Here is a 26,552-nt window from a genome sequence, read left to right as displayed (position 1 = left end):
AAATCTAAATCCTCTTCTACTCCAGAAAAACCCAGATTCTTACATGTACTCTTTACAATCCTAATTCTTATAAGCGCCTCCAATAATGCATGATTTCAACAACCTGATTTGAGTCTAGGTGTTATAAGCTGAATTTTGTCTTTCCAAAATTCATATGTTGAAGTCCTAACCACCAGTACTCAGAATGTGACTGTATTTGGGTATAGGGCCTTTAAAGAAGTAACTAAAGGTTAAATGAGGTCACTAGTGTTGCCACTAATCAAAAATGACTGGAGTCTTTATTTAAAAAAAAACAAAAAAGATTAGGATATAGATGTACAAAAACAACAACAACAACAGCAACAACAAAAACAAAGATATAGATGTACACAAAGGGAAGACCATGTTAAGATATAGGAAGATATGGTTGTCCACATGTTGAGAGAGTACTAAAAATGAAAGCAATTTGGCTGGCATCTTGATCTTAGAATTCTGGCCTCCAAAACTGTAAAAAAACAAATTTCTATCCAAGCTAACTAAACTTTAGTATTTTATTATGGTACCCCTAGCAAACTAATACAGGTGGCAACTCTGGGGAACATTTGATTTGAACAAAGTTGTTCTTTTGCGAAATGACTTAAAAAAAGAAATATTTCTCAGTTCCAATGTAAAATTTTTTTCTTCCTTCCATCCTTTCTTTCTTTCTCTTTTCTTTTCCTTTTTTTTTCTATTCTATACATTAAGACCACTAAATGAAATCCTTATCCAGAATTTAATTCATTAAAACATTCTTTGGTTAAAGCTAATGAACATTTTAACAAACATAGGAGTAAGAGACTATATCACTTTCTAGTATATTTTTCCCATCCTTGTCCTTTTGTTGCCTTCCTACATCCACGTTTTCTTCTTTTCCCTTATCCTTTGTTCTCTTTCCTTCTGAACAAGTCTCAATTAATCTCTTTTCCTCTTATCCAAACTCCATTTTTTTGTCAAAATGTTTCTTATGAAACTCCAAATGCCATTTCTAAAATCCCATCCTGTCCATGCATCATATATGCTGGCAATTAGAGAATTTCAATCTTGAACCCAAACTGATAAGATCTATAATTACAGATGTTTCTAAGCCCAAGCAAGACCACTAATTACTCATGGAAGAATCTAGAATTATTTTAAGTTACCTGACCTTTTTCATCTGATATATACTTGGTTGTATACTAATTCATTAATGATAAAAGGTGACTGTAGTGGCCTGGAAAAGTACAATAAACCTGAGGGTAGGAAGAACTGGGAAATATGGCACAGTATCCTATAAACCATACACTAGCATTTCAAGTAAAAACCATTTGGAACATGTCTCTCTCAAAGAAACTCTCACTAACTCTTGTAATTGTATATGGTATACTCTCTTGAAGTCGTATCTTCCTATATATATATATATATATATATATATATAGGCCTTCCTGAAAATCAGGGAGGCCTATATATATTTAAGAATAATGAACTCTGTCTCACTATAAGCAGACATGACAAAAACATTTCAGTGAACTCTTGTTTTTAACCTATCATCAAAAGATTAAGGCCACATTTCCACAACATTTTCCTAAACAGTCTTTTCACACTCTCCAACCAATAGTTTTTTGTTGTTGTTGTTTGTTTGTTTTTGTTTGTTTTTTGTTTTGAAGAAACAAGAGACATCAGAGAAAATGTTCTCTTGAACCTGGTGCTGTTAAGAAGAAATACAGGAGTGAAACTCCAGGGAATTGATCTTTAGATACACATTTCACAACTAAATAAGCAGTCCAGAATTCCATAAAATTTGAAGGTTACTCCAATAAAACACTAAAACTGAATATTTTCAGAAATTCTTTTTAAAAGATATTTATTTATTTGCTTTTTTGTTTATCTATTTAAGAGAAAGAGAGCTCAGAGTAAGGGCAGAGGGTGAGAGAGAGAATCTCAAGCAGCCTCCACACTGAGTGCAGAGCCAGATTCAGGGCTCAGTCTCAGGGCCCTGAGATCATGAATTGAGCAAAAATGAAGAGTCAGATAGTTATCTGAATGAGCCACCCAGGAAACCCTGAGAAATTTTTAGAAGAAATTTATCTTCAGAAATAGACAGCTGAAGTAAGAATTTCTGAATGAGCAGTTGTCCTCAGATATGAATAGCTTCCATCCAAGATTTAAGACCAAGACATCTGTGTAATCCATGTCTTGTTTTGCAACTGTTTATAGTGATTCTTCTTCTCATTGTCTATACATCTCTACTTGTGATCCATCTGAATTGCCCTTTTTATCTTTTCTTTAGTGAAAGAATTAGTACAGTGATGTTGACCATCTTTTCAGGCCTCATGGCCATATGTATACCTTCTTGGAAAAATGACTATTCAGGTCCTCAGCCCATTTTTTAACTGGACTGTTTGTATTTTTTTATTGTTGAGTTGTAAAATTTCTTTATATATTTAGGATATTAACTCCTTGTCAGATATATCATTTGCAAATTGCAAATATCTTCTCCCATTTAGTATGAAACTAATGTAATATTGTAAGTCACACATACTAAAAAAAAATTATTAGTTCAGAGGAAACTTGTTCTAATGTCATTTATAGATTACCTGAGACAATTGCCACTGCTCTTAATCTCCCTGTTACACATAATATATATTTGTATATATATGTGTAATATATCTATATCTATATCTATATATCTCTCTCAAAAGAATCACAGCCATGTCATTTCCACTTATACCTATCTGGACAGATGATCTTAAACAAAACAACCTATGAACTTGTCTAGTGTACCTCTCCCTTAGAAAAATAAACAATTTTTATTATTTATTAATCAGATGTTTAATTATTCTAAATTTTAATTCAACAAACTTTATAGGGTGATGAGCCAATTGCTTTCTACCTAATGTAAATCCAAATGTGTAACTCAGTTAATGAATGACCTTGATTTGGACATCATGTCATAAGTAACTCCTTTTTTTCTGAATCTCAATGTACCCCTATTGCATACTACCTTTCTTTGTGGTCAGCCTTAGTCTTGTGTTTGTCAGACTAAAACCTCATGCTCTTTAAGAATAATAATCTGAGAGTTAGTTATATGTAGACAAAGACACTAATTCTACAAATTTTACAAGCTGGAAATTCAATTTCAGATATAAGCTCCAAAAGGGGATCACATTAATTATTTAGTCTCTTCTCCTGGTTAATTACTTACTTATTTATGTGAATAATCAGAATAGTGTCCCCAACAGTAAGAAGCATACAAATTGAAACAATACAAAAAGCTCATCATCAACCTTCAGAGAAGTTCTTAAAAATACAATTTCTGGATTATATAGATGGAATATAGATCGGTTAACTGATTGGCATCAGTAGTGAAAGACAATTACATCATTCTGATTTTCTTTGTTAACTGGTCCTGATTACAAAAGCCAATGAAACAGACAAAGTAGAATGGTCTGGGCATAGCGTTAAGGAAAAAGCTCCTTGGTTTTCTAATGTTGATCCTCATAAGTTTTGGGATTTGTTTTCTTGGTCTAGATAGGACAATTACAGTTCCACGTTCCAAAGCATCTTAAGAGGATTATTACTTGTTTTGTTTTTATTATAATTGTTATGATGCTAGTGAGTTGCTTTTTTTTTTTTTTTTTTTGAGAGTATAAGTGCAGTTGTGTGTGATGGGACACCAATGGAAAATGGCCAGACTTTACACAATAAAAGACCTCTGACCTATAACCCCTGTAGCAACCAGTCCAGGAAGCCAAACCACAACTTCTAAAGAAATTACATAATAGTCAGGACTTGATTATTGACTACTGGTTTCCCTATTTTTTGCCCCACTTCTAACTCAGAGTCAATCTGTGAGAAATAAATATGGTTGTTAACTCACTATAAAGCTTTCCCACTCCTTTGCTTCCCTTTGACTCTCTTTAAAATGCAGTGATTGTGGCTCTCTCCCTTGCTATAATAAGATCTTAATAAATGGCCTCAGTTCTCTTTTGATGATATATATATATCCATACAGATGGATATATATATGTGTATGCATGTATATACACACACATGCCTATATGCATATATTTATATAAAATAATACATAATGTATAATATTTATATAAAATCATACATAATGTATAATATTGTATACATGTGTGGCCATATATATACATATAATCATATAAAAATATGTAATCTTCAAAGACTACAATAGTCAAAGAATTCCTAAGAAAAAAGAACCAAGCCGGAGACATTACAGTTCCTGATTTCAAGCTATAGTAAAAAGCTATCATCATCAAAACAATATGGTATTGTCATAAAAACAGACAAGTAGCCCAGTGGGACAGAACTGGAGCCCAGAAATATACCAAAGCCAATACAGTCAGCTAATACTTGACAAGAGAGCCAAGAATACTCAGTGGAGAAAAGGCAGTCTCTTTCATAAATGATGCTGGGATAATTAGATCTTCATATGTGAAAGAATGAAACTGAACCTCTTACACCACTCAAAAAAATTAACTTGAAATGGATTAAAGACTAACTGTAAGAGCTGAAACAATAAAAATCCCAGAAGAAAATATAAGAGTAGAACTCCTTAACATGGATCTTGGCCATAATTTTTTTAATATGACACTTTATACAAAATAAAAAATAAACAAATGAGACTACATCAAACTAAAAAACTTTTGCATAGCAAAAGAAACAATAAACAAAGGGAAAAGACAGCTTATGAAATGGGAGAAATGTTTGAAAGATATATATGATAAAGTATTAAGATCCAAATTATATTAAAAAAAACTTATAGCAATAACAAGAATACCCCAAAATAACCCAGTTTATGGGCCAAAGATCTGAATAGACATTTTTTCAAAAAAGACATACAAGAGGCCAAAAAGTAAATGCAAAGATGTTCAATGTCACTAGTCATTAGGGAAATGCAAATTAAAATCACAGTGAGCTAACATCACATGGCTGTTAGAATGGCAATCATCAAAAAGAGAAGAGATAACAAATGCTGGCATGGATGTGGACAAAAGAGAACCCTTGTTCACGTTGGTGGGAATTGGTGCAGCCACTACAGGAAGTAGCATAGACAGAGCACCTGGGTGGCTCAGTTCATTAAGCATCTGCTCTTGACTCAGGCGGTGATTCTGGAGCCCTTGGATTGAGCCGCACATTAAGCCTTCATCTAGCCCCACATGGAGGCTCCTTGTCTAGTGAGGAGTCTGCTTTTCCCTCTCCCTTTGCTCTTTCCCCACCCCACTCATGCTCTTCCTCTTGATCAATCCCACTTTTTCTCAAATAAATGAATTGAATCTTAAAAAAAAAAGAAAGAAAGAAAAATAAAGAAGAAAAGAAAAGAAGACAAGACAAGAAAAGACCAGACCATAGAAGGTCCTCAAAAAATTAAAAATAGAACTACCATAAGATCCATCAAATTTACTTCTGGGAATACATCCAAAAGAAATGAAAACAGCACTAACTCAAAAAGATATCTGCACCCCTGTTCATAGCAATATTATATGAAAGAGCTAAGACATAGAAACAACTTATGTGCCTGTCAGTGGATGAGTGGATAAAGAAATTTTGGCATATATACATATAGTTAACACTACTGTGTGGTATATAAGAAAGTTCTTAAGAGAGTATATGCTAAGAATTCTCATCACAAGGAAAACTGTTTTTCTCTCCGCCCCCCCATATCTATGTGAGAAAATGGATGTTAACAGAATCCATTTTGGTGATCACTTCACAGTATATATAAATCAAACCATCATGCTATATGCCTTAGACTTATATAGTGATAAGCAATCATTTCTCACAAAACTAGGAAAAAAATCTATCTACATTTACTTAACAGTTTATCTCCCTTAATTCAACTTTAGTCTCAGGCATTTATTTGGGACAGACATATTTTTGAAAGAATAAGTCAATAAACTCATAAATGAGTGAATAAATGAATGGCTTTGGTAATGAGTTTCTATAGCTTCAGTTTTCCTATTATTTACTAGATATTTTGGCTACACTATATTTATTTTAAAATTTTGTTTTTTACAAAGGGTATGTGCTTAAAATTATACTATTTACTATTGTATTGCAGCTCCTACATTTTTTCCCATTGTTAATGCCAGTGTGTACCTCTGAGCTTTCATTACTTTCTTGACTGTATTCACTTTTCTTATAACTATCTCCAACTTACTCAGCATTTTACTATTAGACTTGTTTTTAAAAAGTAGGGTTTAATAAAATAATTCTGAAAAGAAAAAAATATCAAACCACGTGGACTAAAATAACGAAATACAGGCATCTTAGACTTTTTGAGGTCGTATTTTGGCATGAAACTGCATTCTAGGTAGAAAGTGTAGGTGACCCATTAATGAATAAGATGCATCCTGAGCAAAAATAATGTTAAATAAAAGTGAACAAACAACAATGAGAGCAGAAAGGGAGATGGAGAAAGGTGAAGATAAGAATGTGGGACAGGAATATTTAAGGAAAGATATGTTACAGTAGAATCTTGAAAAATAAGTAAAATTAGTAGGTAGAGATTGAAGATGACATTTTCCTAAGCAAGTCAATAGAATGAAAAGGTATAGGCCAGTGACAGTGAATTCAGATATTTGTCAAGTATAAATGTGATAGGTGCCAGAGATGTTGTTTGAATGCTATCTGCCTAAAAAATAGAAATCTTTCCTTACTCTTAAATGGCAAAGTCATTCTCTCTCTCTTGCTCTCTTCTAAAACCATTAATTCCATACCCTTTATGTTTTAGGTTTTTAAACACATCTTTACCTAATTTATGGAATGGTGTAAGATAAATATCAAGGTTCATTTTTTTCCTCTGGATGTTTGACATTCTATCACTATTTGTTGAAAAGATTTTCCTTTACCTATTAAATGTTTTAACTTCTTAGTCAAAACTCAATGGCCCTTATCTGTGAAGAACTATATTTGAGGCTTCTGCATTTTTCATTTTTTTCCACTGACCTATATGTCTATTTCTATGCCAATACACAATGCTTTGATTTATGTAGCTCTGTAGAATATCTTGAAATAAGCTAGTAGAAGTTTTCCATTCTTGTACATCATTTAAAATATTATTTTTTGCTATCTTAGGCTATTTGTATATATATTTTAAGTTGAGCATTTCAATTTTCCCAAGGAGTTTATAAAGATTTCAATCACACCTGCATTAAATTTACAGAAAATTTTGGGAACAATAGGGATGTTAATATTTCTTATCATCAATTAACCTTATATATCTATTCACTTATTTGTTTTTATACTTCTTTTTTTGTTATTTCTCTCAAGTGTTGTATTCTGTGTCGAAGTCTTGCTTATCTTTATTAAATCAACCACTAAGTACCTTATAGTTTTTGATAGCATTGTAAACAATATTTTTTAAATTACAGTTTTAGTTGCTCAATTCCAGAAGATATAAATAATTTAATTTTATATGATGAATTTGTATTCTGTAGTTGCTAAGTTAGCATATTCATTCTAATAAAAAAAGATTTAGGATTTAGAAAATTTTACATGTAATCATATTGAGAACAAATAAATGACATATTTGTTTCTTTCTTTCCAACTGGGTACTCTGTATTAATTTTTCTTGATTTTTTGTATCATATATGACCACCAATTGCACACTGAATACTAGTATTAGGTATAGCCATCATTACCCTTTCTCCAATCATGAAAGAAAATACTCTCATCTCTCACTATTAAGTATGATGTTGCCTTTTTGATAAATGCCTTTTGAAGGCCTGAATAGAACAAAAGGCTAAGAAAGAATTTGTTCTCTCTACCAGGTGGTCTTCAAGCTGACACATCAGTCTCATACCTTCAAACTCAGACTGGAATTTGCACCATTAAGTCTCCTGGTTTGTAGGCCTTTGAACTGTAGACCACGGGATATTCTAGCCTTCATAATTGCCTGAGACAATTCCTTAGATGAAACAATACATATTCTATTATTAAACTATATAGATAGATAGATAGATGATAGATAGATAGATAGATAGATATATGGTGTGTATGCATGCTGAAATGATTCTAAAGGAACAGAATTTTAAGAATTAGTTTTATGATTATATATTAACTAATTAGAATTTAAATAAAATTTTGAAAAAATAAAATAATTACTTTTCTGAATTGGTTCTAGGGTCTTGGGAATTAGCTCTCCAGTCTGATTATATTTAAAGAAGCTAGTGATTATTTCTAGTGGTAAAAAGAGCACTAATAGCTCATGGCATGATCTAGCACCATAGATATGAAAAATATCACCATTGGATAATCCTAATCAATCACTTATAAGACATGAGATCTGGGATGATGACTGTATATTTTCAAATATTTTTGGAAAACTAACAAATTTGATGAGATTGCCTGGTTGCTCCCACTGCCTTTCAACAAGTGGCAAAAGAAAAGGATAAGCTCAGGGATTTTCATTCTCACCTCAAGTGCCACCTACATGACTGAAGCTTCTATGTGTGACCTGAAGGAGACCCTTAGTTCTTGTTGCTAGAGGGCTGAAACTGCTAAAATTAAATTCAGACTCTCATCCTGTGACTGGCTAAGTTAGAGCATAACAGGAACTCCCAAACTTGCAGAATGTCAAATTTTAACAGCACTAATTGGGATTCTGTAAATTGGGATGAGCACAACTGAAGAAATGTTGATGAAAATGGGAGATTGAGACCCTACATTCTTTTTTTCTTTTCTTTCTTTCTTTTTCCTTTTTGTTGTTGTTGTTGTTTAGTGAAACTTGGATGAATCTTCTTTGCTAAATATCTCCCCAGTCTCAGTAGAAGCAGCCTTCCTATCAACAATGGTATCAGACATTAGGTGACTGATTACCTGCATTGCTTGAGGAGACTGGAATGGCTTCTTTTGAGGCAGTTGTCATGTAAACCATGTTCATGCTTCTCAGGCCCTAACCCTAGCACTATCATTTGCCTTTAGATCTGAACTAGACTGAAACCCTAGCAGGGCTCTGAAGGTTGCCTATAAAGAATGACCCATGAGGAGGTGTGCTACACTCTAAAAAAACTACCTACATTTTCTAATACATACAGACAGAATTCTCATACATGGTGAACATATATGAGAATAGCTACTAAGAGTGTGTTAATGATGGAAGGACGAAAGTTGAATCAGGCCAAATTTACTAATATGTACTCACTAAGGAGAGTCTCCATTTATGTTGCAGCTCAAAAAGTTTGGAAGGTATCTAAAAATGTGTTTGTTTGGCTAAAACATAGATCAAAAGATTGCCCATGGTGAATAAATTGGAAACACTGGACCTGATTTAGTTTAATGAAGGGGAAGGACTTCAAAGGCTTGAGAAGGGAATGTTAGAATGGATTTGTTGTTTAAGAGTTATTCACCCACACTGCCAGGGTATAGGAGACAAATATTTCCCTAGTACTGTGAGTAATAAATATGTGAGGAGAGCCTCAGCTCTGAAGAGTCCTCTAATCAATTTTCTCTGGGACATCTCCAGTCACTATAGTGGTGAAATGACCTAATGTTAATAATTGGATCCCAAGTTGGGAAGGGATAAGGAGCAGTCTTTGGCTGTGAAAGGCAAAGTGGATGTGGTTTTTGTAATAGACAGCAAAAATATGGAAGCAATAATCAAAATAGATTGACTAATGCAAGCCCATGGTGTTGGCTAGTTAATCGTATTATTCCCAGAAATCAAATTGATAGAAAGACTACTAAATTATTACTCAATCTGTACAAGTATGAAAATTCATTTATTTTTGACCCCACTCAAAACTTGTAGATTTTCAAGCTACTTGGTAAACGTGTTGGAGAAACACAGTTAAACAAGGAACATATTACTTCTAAAATTCAGAAGCCCATGAGACGTGTTTCTTTTTTATTACAGAAGAGGACAGAAGCAACAACTTACATTTACTCTTAGAAGGGATGCCTCAACATTTCCCAGACCACTAGAACCCCAGGAATTTCATAAAGGCGATGGCCTCTGAATTTTTGTCAGATTTATTTCCCACACTATAGCATTACAAATACCTTACCAATAAGTCTAGAGAAGTTGCTACTTTTGCTCACTAGGTCCAAAAAGAACATGTTACCAATGTAATACATGACATGTGAAAGAGAAAGGCAATCAATATTCCTAAAAACGGAATCATGCCATAGAGCTGGAGAGTTAATATGCCTGTGCATCAGAATAGTGAAGGTCTATTTTCGCTGACCTTGCCAGATACTTCTGCAGCAATTTACTAACAGGTATCATGAAACAACTATTTGTTACATCAATAGCTGCATATAAGGTACCAGGGGAAGTGTTCATTTGGTCAAGCAATGAAACCACTTCTAGTATAGCAGCTATAATTGGAGCACCCACCTAGTTTAGTTTATGATAATCCACTGTCCTTGCTTAAGACACATCTGCCTTCTCCATATGCTAAATAGGAGAGTTGAATGGGGATGTGGTAAGAATTACTACCTCCACATCTTTTACATTTTTGCTGGTGATACTATACTCAAAAACTCCTCCAGGAATGCCTTATAATTTTTAGTTTACTATTTTCCTAGATGGATGTAGTTCTAGTTGCTTTTATTTGGCTATTCGACCATAGTAGCCTTCACTGCACAGGACAGGTAACAATTATGGGGATTGTGCCTGCGGCAGAGAAAATCTTTCCAAATATATATTCCAGAATAAGACAAATAGCACAGAATGGGTTCAGGACACACTGTTCTCATACTGAGAAGAACATGACCTAAAACTCCATTGACTACCTGACCTCCATAAGCCTCTGATGGGTGTAGCATGGTGAAGTTTTGGGTCTCTTGAAATTAGTATAAGTTCAGAGCCAGTGTTGAGTAGTTCCTGAAAGGCCTAATTATTTTATTTTCTCTATGTACTATAAAAATAAAATACTATAGATTCCTTTGGGAAAGGCTAGAAGAAAGTTTAACAATAAATATTTTTGAAAGTGTAACAGTGTCCTTTAAAGGAACTGGAATTTCTCTTTATTCAGGAGGTTCTAGGTCTATAAACTGGCTAAGTTCTGGGAATTGTTTGGGGGGGCTGGCCCATGAATCTTTATTTTTATGATTTATATTCAATTTTGTTCATGTAACCTAGAACTTTTCTGCTTATATACATTAAGAGAAGTTCCTATTGCCAGTACAAGCCACTATGTGAGTTTCTCTACCACTTGGCTTTATGATCTATGTTATTCAAATGCACTGGAAGTGGCAGTGGCAGACAGAGAGGCTTTTTGGAGCCTTGAGCAGGACCCTAAAGGGAATCACAACCCATGCCCTTCAGATTTGGGAGCAAAGTGTTTCCATCTTCCACATGAACTACTTTCCTTTTGATAAGAAGTCTCTGGCCTGCTACAGAGCCTTAGTTAGAAACTAAGCTTTTAATTATGGACCACCAAGTTACCGTGTGGCCCAGGTTGCCCATCATAAACCAGGTATTATCTGACCTATCAACCCATAGAGTTAAGTGAGCACAACAGCATTCTATAATCAAATGGAAGTGGTACATATTTAATCAGGACTGAGGAAGCCCTGAATGTACAAGTAGGTTATATGAAGAAGTGGTCCAGATACCCGTGTTCCAACTATATGGGAATTCTTATTAATAGTCTATTTTATTGGCCTCAAATTTATTTCACTGTGGTAAGGTTCTTTGATGGAAATGTTAACATTTAGAAAATTTATATTCACTGATATATAATAAACATTTGAGTATTTCACATACGCTTGAGAAGAATATCTAATCACTAATTTTATAATGATAGATAAATATATGTTAATCTAGAATCAAGTTTGTTAACTGCATTTTTCAAATTAATTACATATTTATAAGCTTTTCTTCTATATGATGCCTGATGAATTGTACTTTTATCACTATAATATAATGACTTTTTATACTTGATGTGTTTGTCACGATACTTCTTTCTGATATAATTCAAGCTTTGTAGCTTGAAAATAGTTAGCAATTTCCTGGTATTTTTAAATTTTCTTACTTATTTCCAAGTATTTATGTCTTAGTTTTTTTTTTTCTTATTAGGAGTATATTACTATATTTCTGAAATCTATTCTGACTCCTTCTTTTAAATTGTGTATTTACATTTTAAGTGGTTGTGCACACACTGCAACTTCACTTTAAATTTTTAGATTTTGAATTTTTTTAATTTAAATTTTACTTAGTTAACATACAGTGCAATATTAGTTTCTGGAGTAGAATTCAGTGAGTCATCACCTATACAACACCTGGTGCTCATCATAACAAGTGCACTCCTTAATACCCATCACCCATCTAGCCCATCCCTCACCCACTTCCCTCCAGCAACCCTTAGTTTGTTCTTCATAGTTAAGAGTCTTTATGACTTGTTTACTTCTCTCCTATTTTTCTTTTCATTTTGGAAATTCTTATCCTACATTTATTTATCTTGCATATTTTTTCCTTTCTTGCCTTTAAAAGTAGCTATACTTGTGCTGAACATAGCATAATGTATAAACATGACAAACATGTCAATTCACTAAGTTGTACACCCCAAATTAATGTCACATTGTATGTCAACTATACGCAAGTAAAAGGGAAAAAATACTTAAAAAAATTAAATAACACGACAGGGAAGCAACTTAAGTGTCCATAAATAGACAAATGTGTAAGGAAGATGTGGTATGTATATAGCCATAAAAAGAATGAGATTGTGCCATTTGAGAAAACATGGGTAGATCTAGAGCACATTAGGCCAAATGAAAAACATCAAACTGAGAAAGACAAATACCATATGATTTCACTCATAAATAATAGTTAAAAATAGCTAACAACAACAACAACAACAAAAAAAAAACAGAATCAAAACTATAAATACAGAGAACAAACTGATAGTTCCAGAGGGGAGATGGATAGGGGTTGAACAATGGGTGAAGAGGAAAGGGAGTTGCAGGATTCCAGATATGGAATGGATAAAAAGCAGAGCATAAGGAATACGGTGAGTGAGAGTGCAATAGTGATGCAATGGGACAGATGGCAGCTATACTTTTGGTGAACATAGCATAATGTATAAACTTGTGAAATCACTAAGTTATACACTTAAAACTAATGTAACAACTTGTGTCAACTAACTCAAATAAAAAGGAAAATAAAGTAAAAATAGGGGTTTTTTTGTTTGTTTGTTTTAATTTTTATTTATTTGTTTGATAGACAGAGATCACAAGGAGACGGAGAGGCAGGCAAAGAGAGAGGAGGAAGCAGGCTCCCCGCTGAGCAGAAAGCCCGATGTGGGGCTCCATCCCAGGACCCTGGGAACGTGACCTGAGCTGAAGGCAGAGGCTTTAACCCACTGAACCACCCAGGTGCCCCCAAAATGGGTTTTTTTTTTAAATATTGTTTTTGTTTTCCTACTAAATTTTCCCCACTACTCTTGCACAAGCTGTATAATCCGTCTTCTTTATCTGGTTCTCCTTAAGATTTTACCAAGCATAATTTATTGTATACCATCTACATATAATGTTTCCCTCCTGAATAAAGTAAGTACTTTAGGAAATGTACATTCTACTAAAATACCCTCCTGACTTAAATCTTTTCCTAGGATTTTAATCCTGTCATTTTTGGTATCATAAATGAAACTACAAAAAGGAATAAAAACGATATATATATTTTTTTACCAGTCTCTGTTTACCACTCTTTCTTGCATTTCATAATTCCCTACTAAGCCCATAGATACAATTTGTTTCTCATGGTGGATCTCCTTTAGTGATTCTGTATGAATATGAGCTTGCAAGTGGTAAACTCCATTTTTGTGTATTTAAGAGTTTTCTTTATTTGACTTTATTTTTAAAAGATCTATTTTCTGGATCCAAACATTTTTATGAGCAATAATGATCTCTCAGCATTTTACTCCCAAAATAGAAAAACCACATCTTCAGGTTTTAGTTGCTGAGAAATCTGGCATTTGTGTAATTGTCATCCCTGTCTATGTGATCCTATGCAAATCTCTGGCTACGTTTAAAACACCTTCTTTGTATCTGGTGTTTCTCAGTATTCCTGTAATGCCTTTAGATGGGCACATCTTTACCTTTATCCTGTGCATTTTAAACTGTGCTTCAGCTACCTGTGAAATTTTATATATCTTTGGGAAAAATTTCAATCACTCAGTTTTCAAATATTTTATTTCCATTCATCTCTCCTTCTCTACTTTTAGAAGTTTGGTTAAACATATATGATAAACCTTCCCACTGTATCCTTAGTATCTTTGAAGTTCTCTCCTGCTTGTTTTTGTGTTTTGTTTTTGTTTTTGTTTTTCTGTTTAGTAATTACCTGGAGCCACTTTAGCACACTTCAAAGGGTTCTAGTTTTATTTGACAGTCACTAGCTCTACCCTGCACTTTGCTGCTGGACAAAAATCTTGTCTGCTAACTGTGACACTGATACTGATACTGATACTGGGGATTATCCTTAGGGTGACCCCACATTTAACATATGCTTTCTTCTGTCGGTTGCAAGTCTCACCCACAGTGTCTTCCTCCTCACCTTCTTTTCTTAGGAGGCCCTTCCAAAAGGGCCAAGTGAAAACTGCAATACTTCAAGTTATGCTTAATATTTCCATTTTTGTTTAATGTTTAACCAGCTTAGTGGAGATACAAAGTACACACCACACTATTCAGTTACTTTCAGTGTTCACTTTTATAAATTTGGACAAATATTGATAATTTTGTAAACGTCACAATAATCAAAATTTAGAACATTTCCATCATCTCCTTTATACTCCAGCCCCTCTTCCTTGTTCACTAGCTTACGGAAACCAATCAACTGCTTCTTGATACTGTGGTTTTTAGATGTTTCTCTTTTGTAAAACTGCATGCCATTCACCTGGAGAATCTAATTTTACCTGGGATTGTGCTCTGTCTTGTTTATTTTTATTGTCTCTTTTGTTTTCAGTATTGCAAAAGACAATTACCTCTGGATATATCCATTCTACTCTTTTTTAGCTTAGAGCGACCAAAAGAATGAGATCCAAAATTTATTTCTTGCCTTGGGTAGTATACAAAGTGATAAGTAAAGAATGTCTGCTCTTTACCCCATGGGTGTTTACTACACCTCTTGGTCTGTTTCTGCAGCAGTGTGTGTGTGTGTGTGTGTGTGTGTCTGTGTGTGTGTATTCTTGGAAATCTTTTTTTTTTTTTTTTTTTTTTTTTTTAGGATTTCTCTTACCTACCTTTAGTTTTTGTATTCTTTACATGTAAATCAGAGGAAAGAGATCTGAAATCTGCATGAAATCTAATTAGAGAGACTTGTAAAATGTCTCTCAGTGATCACTGCTTTCAACAAGATTAGCCCATGAAGCTGGAAGCCCCGTTTCCTAACTGCTTGCAGTGTGTTTTCTTGCCATGATGTTTGTTTGCCTTTTTTATTCTTAGTAATATTAGTTTTTATGAGGGGAGAATTCAGAAGTCTAGCTTGATGGCTTAGTACTGCCCCAAATTTTAATTCAGTACTTTCAAAACCACTTGTATTGAAATAGACAGAATTTTATTATCTCCAGGAAAAAATGTGTTTGCTAAAAAGGGGATTGAGGTTCTTTAAGATGATTTTGGATCAAAACTATTTAATTTTATAACTTTTTAGATATTATTAAAACACCTATTCAGTAACCCAAAATAAAAAGAGATACAAAGACACTTTTAATGTTTTGTCTTCCTGTTAGTTTCTATTAGTCTATAGGTCTGTCTCTATACTTTGCTGTGATTTCTTTCAAACATGTATTCTTTGCAGCCCCAGGGCTTAGTAATGTACATGACCCTTAGTGTAAGTTTAATAAAGGTTTTTTGTTGAATGAATGGAATGTTCTGATTTAAAATAAAGTTGCACTTATAATATTTCACATATTTTGAAATTATAGCTATATGTATATAAAATAAATGCAACTTCTGTTAAATAAAGACTAGAATTTAAACTGTACGTTATAGAAATATCAGTTCTTTGGCATTTGTATAACAGCTCTGACAAGGAAACTGCCTGTTTAATTAATACCAAAAAAGTTCATTATGCCAGGGAATAGCACATAGAATCCAAAAGTCAAACAACAAATCATGCCAAACTAAGAAAAAGACAGAAGCATTAGGAAGGACATTATATAACCTTATGAGTAAGATTTTTCTGAGCATCCCACTGAGAATAAATGGAAAATTAAAAATAGATCCTCAAACAAGTGATATTCTTAGACGTTTCAGGTATATTTAAATTGATTAAATAAGTCTAGAGCCAGACTCCATGTGAATGAAAATGATGAGTTCCACCTCCATAGCTGACCTATGGAAACCTCCATGTGCCTGTCATCAGATTTTGCTTTTATTTATTTATTTTTTTCTTTTTCTTTTTCTGTATGACTTGCTGGATTCTATTCCCAGAGGAACCTTCAAGGCATGTGTTGAAAAATCACCATCATTTTGGAGCCTTCATCAGCTTAGGTTCCTGAATCCTAACATGAAAGAAATTTCTCCAGATTCCTTTCCCCCAGGATAAATCAAAAATACATGTGCTTGTTTTGAGCCATTATGCATTGAGTCCTGTTTGTTTTTCCAGGCTACCTCAACTAATACTGTTTCTGACCCTAGAGGTATCAGCCAAACCTTGGAATTGCAATCTTATTATTAAAAAAAAAAAAAATCTGAATTAAACCTACTCCTGTTTGGGCATTAAATCATACAAAAAGTCACCTTTCTGGTCTCCTTTTATATATAAAAAATAATAGCACATAAATATCTATACATTAAAATATTCCTTAGAGCCATTATTCTTTTTTTTAAAATATTTTTATTTATTTATCTGACAGAGAGAGCAATCACAAATAGGCAGAGAGGCAGGCAGAGAGAGAGGGGGAAGCAGGCTCACCGCTGAGCAGAGAGCTTGATGCAGGGCTCGATCCCAGGACCCTGAGATCATGACCTGAGCAGAAGGCAAAGGCTTAACCCACTGAGCCACCCGGGCGTCCCCCTTAGAGCGATTATTCTAATACAGATAAATATAATATCTCAAAAATATAGAGAAGAAGCACTGTCCTTTTTTGCCTTGTACTCTAAGAATAAACTAGAAGTTTATGTCATTACTTCTTCCACAAGTGAATTGACATTTATATTGGAGTATGCTGCATAAAATTTTTAAGAAATCTAACACACAGCTGCATTGTTTATGTTTTCTCAACATTTGCTGTACATGTAGTATATTTTCTCCAATATTAAAACTTATCACAGAATTTAAATAAATTGATGAGTTAGTTAAGTTCTCAGGCAAACCATTTTTGCTCCTGCTGTGGAATAAAAAGACATTTCTTTGTAATACTTTTCAAATCCTTATATAATAAAAGTATGTCAAAAAACTCAGAAGGTAGAAAGTTGAGAATGTAATAATAGGCATTGTCACTAAACAGTTTTGATACATCAGTGTGACTGTGCTCCCTGTGGGGTAACAACAAGACATTCAGCAGGAAATTGTGTCATTGTTAAGGTCTTATGGATATGGTCATTAGAGGCAGCAGAGGACTCATGTTCTGTGGAGAAGTGCTGTCCAAGGTGTTCTCAGCAGTTTTCATCTCATTTTTTAAAGAAGGACATGCAAAATGACATGTGTACACTTTGACAGCTTGCCCACAGGGGCTTCATTAAAAGCATTTACCATGAAAAATCTTGATAACAGTCTTTTGTTGGAAAAGGTAGCTGAAAGCTGTCAAATTCTGGTCTTTCGCAGTGCATAATGAGCTACTGCCATTGTTGTATTATCCTGGCTAACGGTGGGTTTTAAATGGTTCTTTAGGAATACACTCCTACATTTGTCAAATTTTATGTAATTTGGAATTTGGTTCGGAATGTTTATTATGTATCTCACCTAAGCTCTGTAAGTTGTTCATTCTTAGCTCATCCGCTGATAAGAAGAAAAGGACAAGACAAAGGAAGACAAAATGCTCTTCCAAAATTACAGCAGACCTCAGCTGTGCTTCTCATTTGAGTGATTTGCTCCATATTTCTTAGTTCCTATTGCTATACAGTTTGAGTTAAAATTGTTCAATTTTCTTTGTAATTACCAGTTTCTTTATACTTTCATTGTACTTATTCTTATATATTCATAACTAACACCCCATCGTCCCAGAAACCAAATGTTCCCCCCCCCGCCTTTAAAATGGAGATTAAAATATTCTATTTTAACTCTTAGGCTTTGGCAGTTGGTGTACACTTAAAATGGAAAGGTATGAGGAGTTTGAAACTATTTATATGCCCTGAGTCCTTTATATGTATAAATAAATATAAAATCTATCTACCTATATATCTCTATCTATCTGTGTACCTATCTATCTCTCATATAACTTTCTTAAAGTATAAACAGCTTTAAAATATGTATTTCTACATCTTTTATTGTAAAACCCAAGTTGTGGATTTTTAATGCTAAGGTATAACTGGGCAGGAATTATTTTCTTATATTGTAAATATTTTTTCTATTTTTTCATTTTTTTCTTGGTCATTTTCTTAAAATAGACTTTATTTACTGCTATTGGATTTCCCTGGTGATGGCTATTCAGAGCTCAGTCTTTTTTGCAGTGCCTTGACTCTGATATTATTTGGCTCCACAGAAATGGACAGTGCATTAATCCTGCCACCTATTTCTAGTCCTCGTCCCTATCCTATTCTCACTTTCCTCCACTTCCAGATAAGAATCATTGGCTTATCATTATTATCACTCCCTTGAAACATTCTCAGCAACCTACATAATCTATTTCACCCATAAAACTGCCTAGAGAATTCCCAATCTGGGAATCTTCCATCAACCCTGTGCTTGAAGAAAAATACCCAACCTTGTTGACTGGTCTCATTTTGAATCATAACCAGTAACTTCAGGTGGGCTGCTAATATGTTCTGCAATCCTCTTAGAATTCCCCAGTCCTCTCTCTCTCCTGTTCTCTCCAAGAAGTGTTTTATACCATCTTCTCTTTCTTCAAAATACTGCATCACCAACACTCTCATCCCACTCATATGTTTCTTCCATTTCACCAAGAAAAAATAAATAATCACAGAATAGAAATTCTAGATATAGCTAGCATCCCATTTCTAACTCATCAACCACTGTCCCCATATATTCTGTTCTTACTCCTGTTAATAAGGACGGATTGTTCCACTTGTTCAGTAGATCCCATATCCTTTGTTTTTTTTTTCCCCTCAAGACATAATTCCAGGAATCATTCCCTCTTTTGCTGTTTTATTCCTTCATCTTTGCACATTGCTCATTTTATAATTTTCCATTAAAGTATATTTTTTAAAGATTTTATTTATTTATTTGACAGACAGAGATCACAAGTAGGCAGAGAGAGAAGAAGGGAAGCAGGCTCCCTGCTGAGCAGAGAGCCTGATGCGGGGCTCGATCCCAGGACCCTGGCTGGGATCATGACCTGAGCCGAAGGCAGAGGCCTCAACCCACTGAGCCACCCAGGCACCCCACCATTAAAATATATTTTTATACAATTACTAAGTTTCCTCCTGTACTACTTTATAGCAAAACTGTTATTTTCATAGTCTTTCTTGAACTCACTAATTTTTACCCTTCTTACCCAACAAAAAAAAATCTTTGCTTATATCCACCTTGCTAAATCCAATGGGCAATTTTCTATTCAATCAGCTTCATTCAATTTGACAGGCTTTAATACCATCTATTTGTGGATGATTGACAAATTCTTCTAGTTGGGATATCTTCAGAGATTTCTAGCTTGAATATTAAGTTAGTTGCTTGAAATCTCCACTCAAATGCAGAAAACGTTACTCTTGATTTCTATCTTATAACTTACTCCTCCCATAATTTTCTCTTAGTCAATGAAAATTTTATCATAGCAGTTATTCAGGTAAAATAAACTTTAATTTACTTTAGAATCCTGTTTTTCTTTTTATACTTCATACCAAAGCCACCATTAAATCTTTACACTAAAAAAAATTAGAAATCTGTCCTTTTCACATGGCTCTCCCAGTAACAGCGAGGTCGAAATCACCATGTTTTCCCCCAACCTGGATTATTGCTATAACCGCCCAAGAGATCTCCCTGCTTTCACCTTTTCCTCCTATATCTCTTTTCAACACAAAAATCAGAGGAAATGATGTGAGCCAAAGTAGTGTTCAAATTCTTAACTTTATCCTATAAAATTTAGAAGATCTGGCCCCTTCTGACTTCATATAATACTTTACTCAACACTGTTCACTGAGCTCTACTCACACAGGTCTCCTTGCTCTTCTTCAACTATGTCAAGTTCTCATAGCTCTGCCTTGGCAGTTAACATTCTCTTTTCCTAGAATCTTCTCGCTCCAGAAAGCTAGAGTTTATGCCCTTCCTTTTTCAGTTTTTTCATGGATATTACACTACTCAGTCCTCTATTACTATGTATTACTATACTCCATAAGAAATATCATTCTTATATATTACTCATATGAGGCATATAAGAAACAGTGCAGAGACTCACAGGAGAAGGGAAGGAAAAACAGAATGGGAAAAAAATCAGAGAGGGAGACAAACCATGGGAGACTCTTAAATATGGGAAAGAATCTGAGGGTTGCTGGAGAAGAAAGAGGTGGATGGGGAGATGGGATAACTCCGTGAAGGACATTAAGGAGAGCATGTGATGTGATAAACTCTGGGTATTATACACAACTAATGAATTACTGGACTCAACATCTGAAATTAAATATGCTCTATATGTTGGCTAATTTAATTTAAACTTAAAAAAGAGAAATATCCTTCCTTGTTCTGGTTGGTCTCCTACTTGCTTTTCTCATTTCCATATAATTTATTACTATATAATAGTACATATTTTATTTGTATATGTATTGTCTATCTCCCCAAACAGAACATAAATTCCTTGAGAGGAGTGTCTATGGTATGTTTCTACCACTATAACAGTATCTATTACATATTAGACATTCAATCAGTATTTTTGAAATGAGTGAATTATATGGCTCTGTTTCAAATAAATTTTAACAATTGCACCCTCAGCTATTACATGGGACATATAGCTCAACCTACATGTCATCCACCACAAGTCACTGAAAAAATGTTAAGTCCTTGATTATCAGGTAATTATTATTATATTATTATTAATAATATAATATAATTATTATTAATTATTATATTATTATTATCTTGATTATCAGGTAAACATGATATTAATTGAGAGTCAGCATATATCTTAACATATTTTTGACTATTTAAACTTAAGCCTACCCTGTTCCCATTATACAGACTTACACTGTTTTTTTAAGATACAGACTATTTAAGACATTCATTAGTCTAACTGCTGCCCCAAATAGTTTCCAAATAAATAATTTCCTAGCAGCTACAATCTCAGTGACATTTAGATAGCTTGTGCTTCAAAGTATAATGCCGAATCTTTTAATTTATGTTAAGAAGTATCAGTAGATAAATATCACATAGGAAAAGCAGATTAAAACATTCTAATCTCTTTATATCTCATGTGTTTTATTTTCTTTAATTAGTTTTCTCCTTTTGATTCAGTCTTAAACCAGGACTTTGCCTTCCTTCCATGGAATTATAAATTCTATTTAATATAATTCTTCTAAGACATGTGCCTTAGTCAAGGTTTTACCAAAAAAAAAAAAAAATTAAAAAAAGAAAGAAAGAACCAATAGGATGAATGCATATATATGTGTTTATAAAGAGACTTAAACCATTGACTCGTGACTATGGGAGCCAGAAAGTCCAAAATCCACAGAGCTGGCTGGGGCAGTTTGGAAATCCAAGCAAGCATTGATTCTTAAGTTCTTATCTAAAATGTGTTGGGCAGTCCAGCAGCTGGAAACTCAAACAGGATGTCTGTTAAAATCTCGACATAAAATTGCTCCTTCTTGTAGATGCTACTCAGATCTACAAAATATCTTCACAAAAATATCTAGACTAGTGTTTGACTAAACAACTGGGCACCATAGCCTATGCAAATTGACATAGAAAATTTCACCATCACAATATGTCCAGCAAAATATCATTAGAACCCAGAAATTCAAATGAGAGACCACAGGTCTTCAAACTTATGAAATACTTATTCTTTAAATTATTATACATTATACATATTATATATTATACATTATACATATACTTAAAAATATTTTTATTTATGTAAAGTAATAATCATTATGATTTTTTTAAAATCAGTTTGAAATTATCAGTTATCAATGGAGGGGCAAAGGTGGAACATGGTAACATTTGAAAAAATAGAGATATTCTACAGTATGAAATCAATGGGATATCCAGACTAAAGAAGGAAAAGAATAAAGTTGACCCCCAATTCACATTGCTCCTAATTGTAGACTTAATTCCAAATTATAACTCACATTGTAGATATAAATGTAAAAGCAAATAATAAAATTACTGAAAGATTATTCTGAATAATAGCTTCATGAGTTTGAGTTTGGGAAAGCACTTACATAAAGGAAAAGATTAGTAAGTCAAACTATGTTATTATTAAGAATTTCTATTCTTCAGGGGCGCCTGGGTGGCTCAGTTGGTTGGACGACTGCTTTCGGCTCAGGTCATGATCCTGGAGTCCCGGGATCGAGTCCCACATCGGACTCCCAGCTCCATGGGGAGTCTGCTTCTTCCTCTGACCTTCTCCTTGCTCATGCTCTCTCTCACTGTCTCTCTCTCAAATAAATAAATAAAATCTTTAAAAAAAAAAAAAAAAAGAATTTCTATTCTTCAAAAGATACATGTGTAAACTGGCAACCACAGACCGTGAGTACATAATTGCAATACATTGTAATAAGGAATTCTCATCTATAGCTTCCATAAAATTATATGAAAAAGGATAATCCAATAAAGACTCAAACAATAATTTCCCAATAGAATATTCACATAACTAAAACATGAAAATGTATTCAAACTCTTTAGTCACTTGAAGATAAAAATGAAAATTTTGAGTGATATACTTTTAAAGACCCTCCAGAATTGCTTTAAAAAACAATAAAAATTACAAACTGCTATTGAAGATATAGAATAAGTGAATTCTGATATAATACACTGCTGGTATTAGTACAAACACCATGACAAAGAAGTTTGGAATACATGAAAAGACTTAAAATATTAATTCACCTGGCAATTTAAATACATTTTTTTTGTAATTTTATGTTCAATAAAGTTATTCAACATAAGAATAAAAAAGTGGTGTATGGGCTGCTATGTGGAGTGATATAGCAGGACTATATTATATCTAAAAAATTAGAAGTATAGGGTGCCTGGGTGGCTCAGTGGGTTAAGCCGCTGCCTTCGGCTCAGGTCATGATCTCAGGGTCCTGGGATCGAGTCCCGCATCAGGCTCTCTGCACAGTAGGGAGCCCGCTTCCTTCTCTCTCTGCCTGCCTCTCTGCCTACTTGTGATCTCTCTCTGTCAAATAAATAAATAAAATCTTAAAAAAAAATTAGAAGTATAAAAACATGAATTATATTGTTTTATTGGTGTAAATAAAATTGAAACCCTTTTCTGGAAGAAAATAGAAGGAATAATTTAGTATTTGTCAAGTAGAAAAGTGGATAGAATTCTCTTTTCATTCTGTAAGTTTGTTTGAATATTCTACTATATCTATGAATTACCTCTATATTAAAACAAATAAAGAAAAAAAGGATTATATGCTGGTAAAATTAATAACATTTTTGCAATATGATTCTATAATAATGTAAGTGATAAAATAATTCTATAATAACATAAATGAGTTATAAAAGTAGACAATTCAAAGTGAAATCAGCTTAGTTTCTGGAAGAAAAGTGCCATACCAGTATTTCCAACATCTCCCTTAGATTTCTTAGTGTTTTATACATAAATAAATAATTTCATATTCCACTTATTTAGGTAAATATTTAATAAAAGCTATATTAGTTATTCAGTTTACATCAAATCATAATTTTGTTAGGGAAACATCTTGAGGTCCAATTAATGTTTAATATAAGCAAACAAAAAGTTGTATTATTGAGATCTAATTCTTGTACTTGTCTCTTCCATGTACAGTAACATTGTGTAAGGTCCTTAAAATTGCAGTTTGTCACAAAATGAATAGACTATATTTTCCATTTCGTATGAGTATTGTTTGCTTTAACTATGGTTCTTTTTAAACAACTCAGGCACTTCATGTTGAGCTTTTCAGAAATTCAGTTGTTATTCATCTTGTTAATAATCCTTAAAAAAATTCTCTTTTCCCTTGAGGTCTGATTTTATTCTGTAATTACATTGACTTGTTCTCATTTGTTTGAATGTCCTTGCAACTATGTTTCTGTTACATTATCTAATCAAAACATATGTTAATGTTCTTAAATAAGATAGATTTGAAAGAAAAGAAGGGAAGGAAAGGGGGAAAAGGAAAGGGAAGGAACAAAGGAAGAAGGAGGAAAGGAAAGGGAAAGAAAGGGAAGGGAAGGGAAAGGAAAAGAGAAAGAAAGAAAAGGAAAAGAGGAAGAAAAAAAGAAAGATAGAAAATTAGGGAAGGACGCTTAAAAACAAAATGTGCAAAATGTGGATATCACCACATAAACTAAAAACAATGAACTTGGAAACTTCTCAATTGTTCTGTATTTATTTTTTCAAGTATTGATGTATTTGTATTTTTTTTTAGGGGCTGAAAGCCTTAGATTTATGTTTTACACACTTTCTCTCCTCTAAACTTCCAGAAGCAGCTTACAATCTGTCAGTGGTACTAGTATGTAAGAGGTCTGGAAGACAGTGGCGGATGAAGTGGTGTGGAGGGTCTTTATAGCAACCTCTGCCTGCCAGTCACCCTCTCTCTTGCCCTGCAGATGGAATCAGTACTAGATCTCTGGGACATCTTAACAATGGCAAAGAACAACATCTCTCTCATAGCTCTACCAATTAATGTGAAAACTGGGTGTTTTCACATTCCCTCAGCCATTTCAATGCTTTTGTGGGTACCACATTCTCCGTATTAATTCCTTAGTGTTTTTACTGACTGAACCCCAACTGGCAGGGTTTTCTTGATACAATGGTCATCCTTCGATATCATCTCCTTTGTTCAGGAGATAGTTGGTTTTGACTATATTTGAAGTAATTTTAGTTCATTAAATTATCTGACATAATGCATGAAATCTTTACTGTGTCTAAAATCCTGTTTCCAAATGTTGGGTTTTTCAGGGGAAGGAGAGAAACCAACTTTTTCATACAAGATGAAATGATCCTTCCAACACTATATATTTTAATTTCTATCTTCTATCCTGAAAAATATTTGCCTTAAGTCTTTTATGTATAACTATTAAAATCATTGTAGTTGGTTAGTACTTGACTGTTATGCATTTTTCTATCTCTTTAATCTTGATATTTTCTTTTTATTTATTTATTGATTGATTGATATTTTCTTTTTAGATTACAGGTGCATCTTTGGGAAACAACATAGAGTTGGATGTCCAAAATGAGCAGATCTAGGAATTCTAATTAATTTACATTTACTGTAATTAACAATGTATTTTGACTTGTTTTGGCTATCTTAGTGATCCTATTTGATCTGATGAACTATAACAACAACAACAACAAGACCAAATAAGTAACTTAGAAAGATCTTCATTTACATTTGTCCTGCCTTTGGAGAGTTAGGGGATCCCTTGTCTGTTTTACTTTTAATGGCCATAACCTACTTGAGAATGGAGAGAAGTCCTTCTCAGAAATCCAAGGCATTTACAACTCCCTTTTCTGGTATAAGTTTAAAAATGCAGAGACCAGCTCATGGAATGAAGAGTAAAAGAGACTGATCATTAGGCCTTATTTGACAATAGGATTTCCTAAATTATTTGTGTGCCAGTGGGTGGGGAATGAGTTCAATTTCCATAACATAACCCTAGCCAATTGTTTTATTATACATAGTCTTTAAGATTTAGGAGTCTTTTATTTTAATGATAGATCTCTGTGTTTATCTCAACCCCCTAACCCATATCTAATGGATACTGCCTTGAGAAAATTTGAAATAGTAGTGTCAGGAGATGTACATTAAGCACCTATTTATTCAACAGATTATTTCTGAACATTAACTTTGCTCCAGGTACTTTTCTAGGTACTAGATATAGAGTAGTAAACAAAAGAGAGAAATATTACTTATAAAACAGTAGAGGGAAATAGACAACAGAAATTAAGCATGTAGCATATAGTTTGTCAGACTACAAAACGTGTTACAGAGAATAATAAAGAAGGATGGAACATAAGGAAGGTATATGAGAAAAAGTTCTAATCTAAAGTTGACATTCAAGGATGAAGTCAAGGATTACTCCAATGTGAACTGATCAAAGAGAAGAAGGAAGGAGCAACAGAGAGTGAATAGGTAAAGTCACTAAGATAGTGTGTCTGGAATCAAGAAAGTGTCCCAAGTGAGAGAGTGGTATCCATGGTTTCCCATGATACATGGAGACTGATAGAAGCATTCACTGTATTTGTTCAGCATTTGTTCAGCTATAGGGAAAAGAAAATTGACTGCCCAATTTTTATACAATAATAGGGCAAGGATCTCGGGAATATCAAATATAGGCAATTCTTTCCAGA

The sequence above is a fragment of the Neovison vison genome, chromosome 11, assembly GCF_020171115.1.
Source record: "Neovison vison isolate M4711 chromosome 11, ASM_NN_V1, whole genome shotgun sequence".
Lineage (NCBI taxonomy): Eukaryota > Metazoa > Chordata > Mammalia > Carnivora > Mustelidae > Neogale > Neogale vison.
This window is presented reverse-complemented; position numbering follows the sequence as displayed.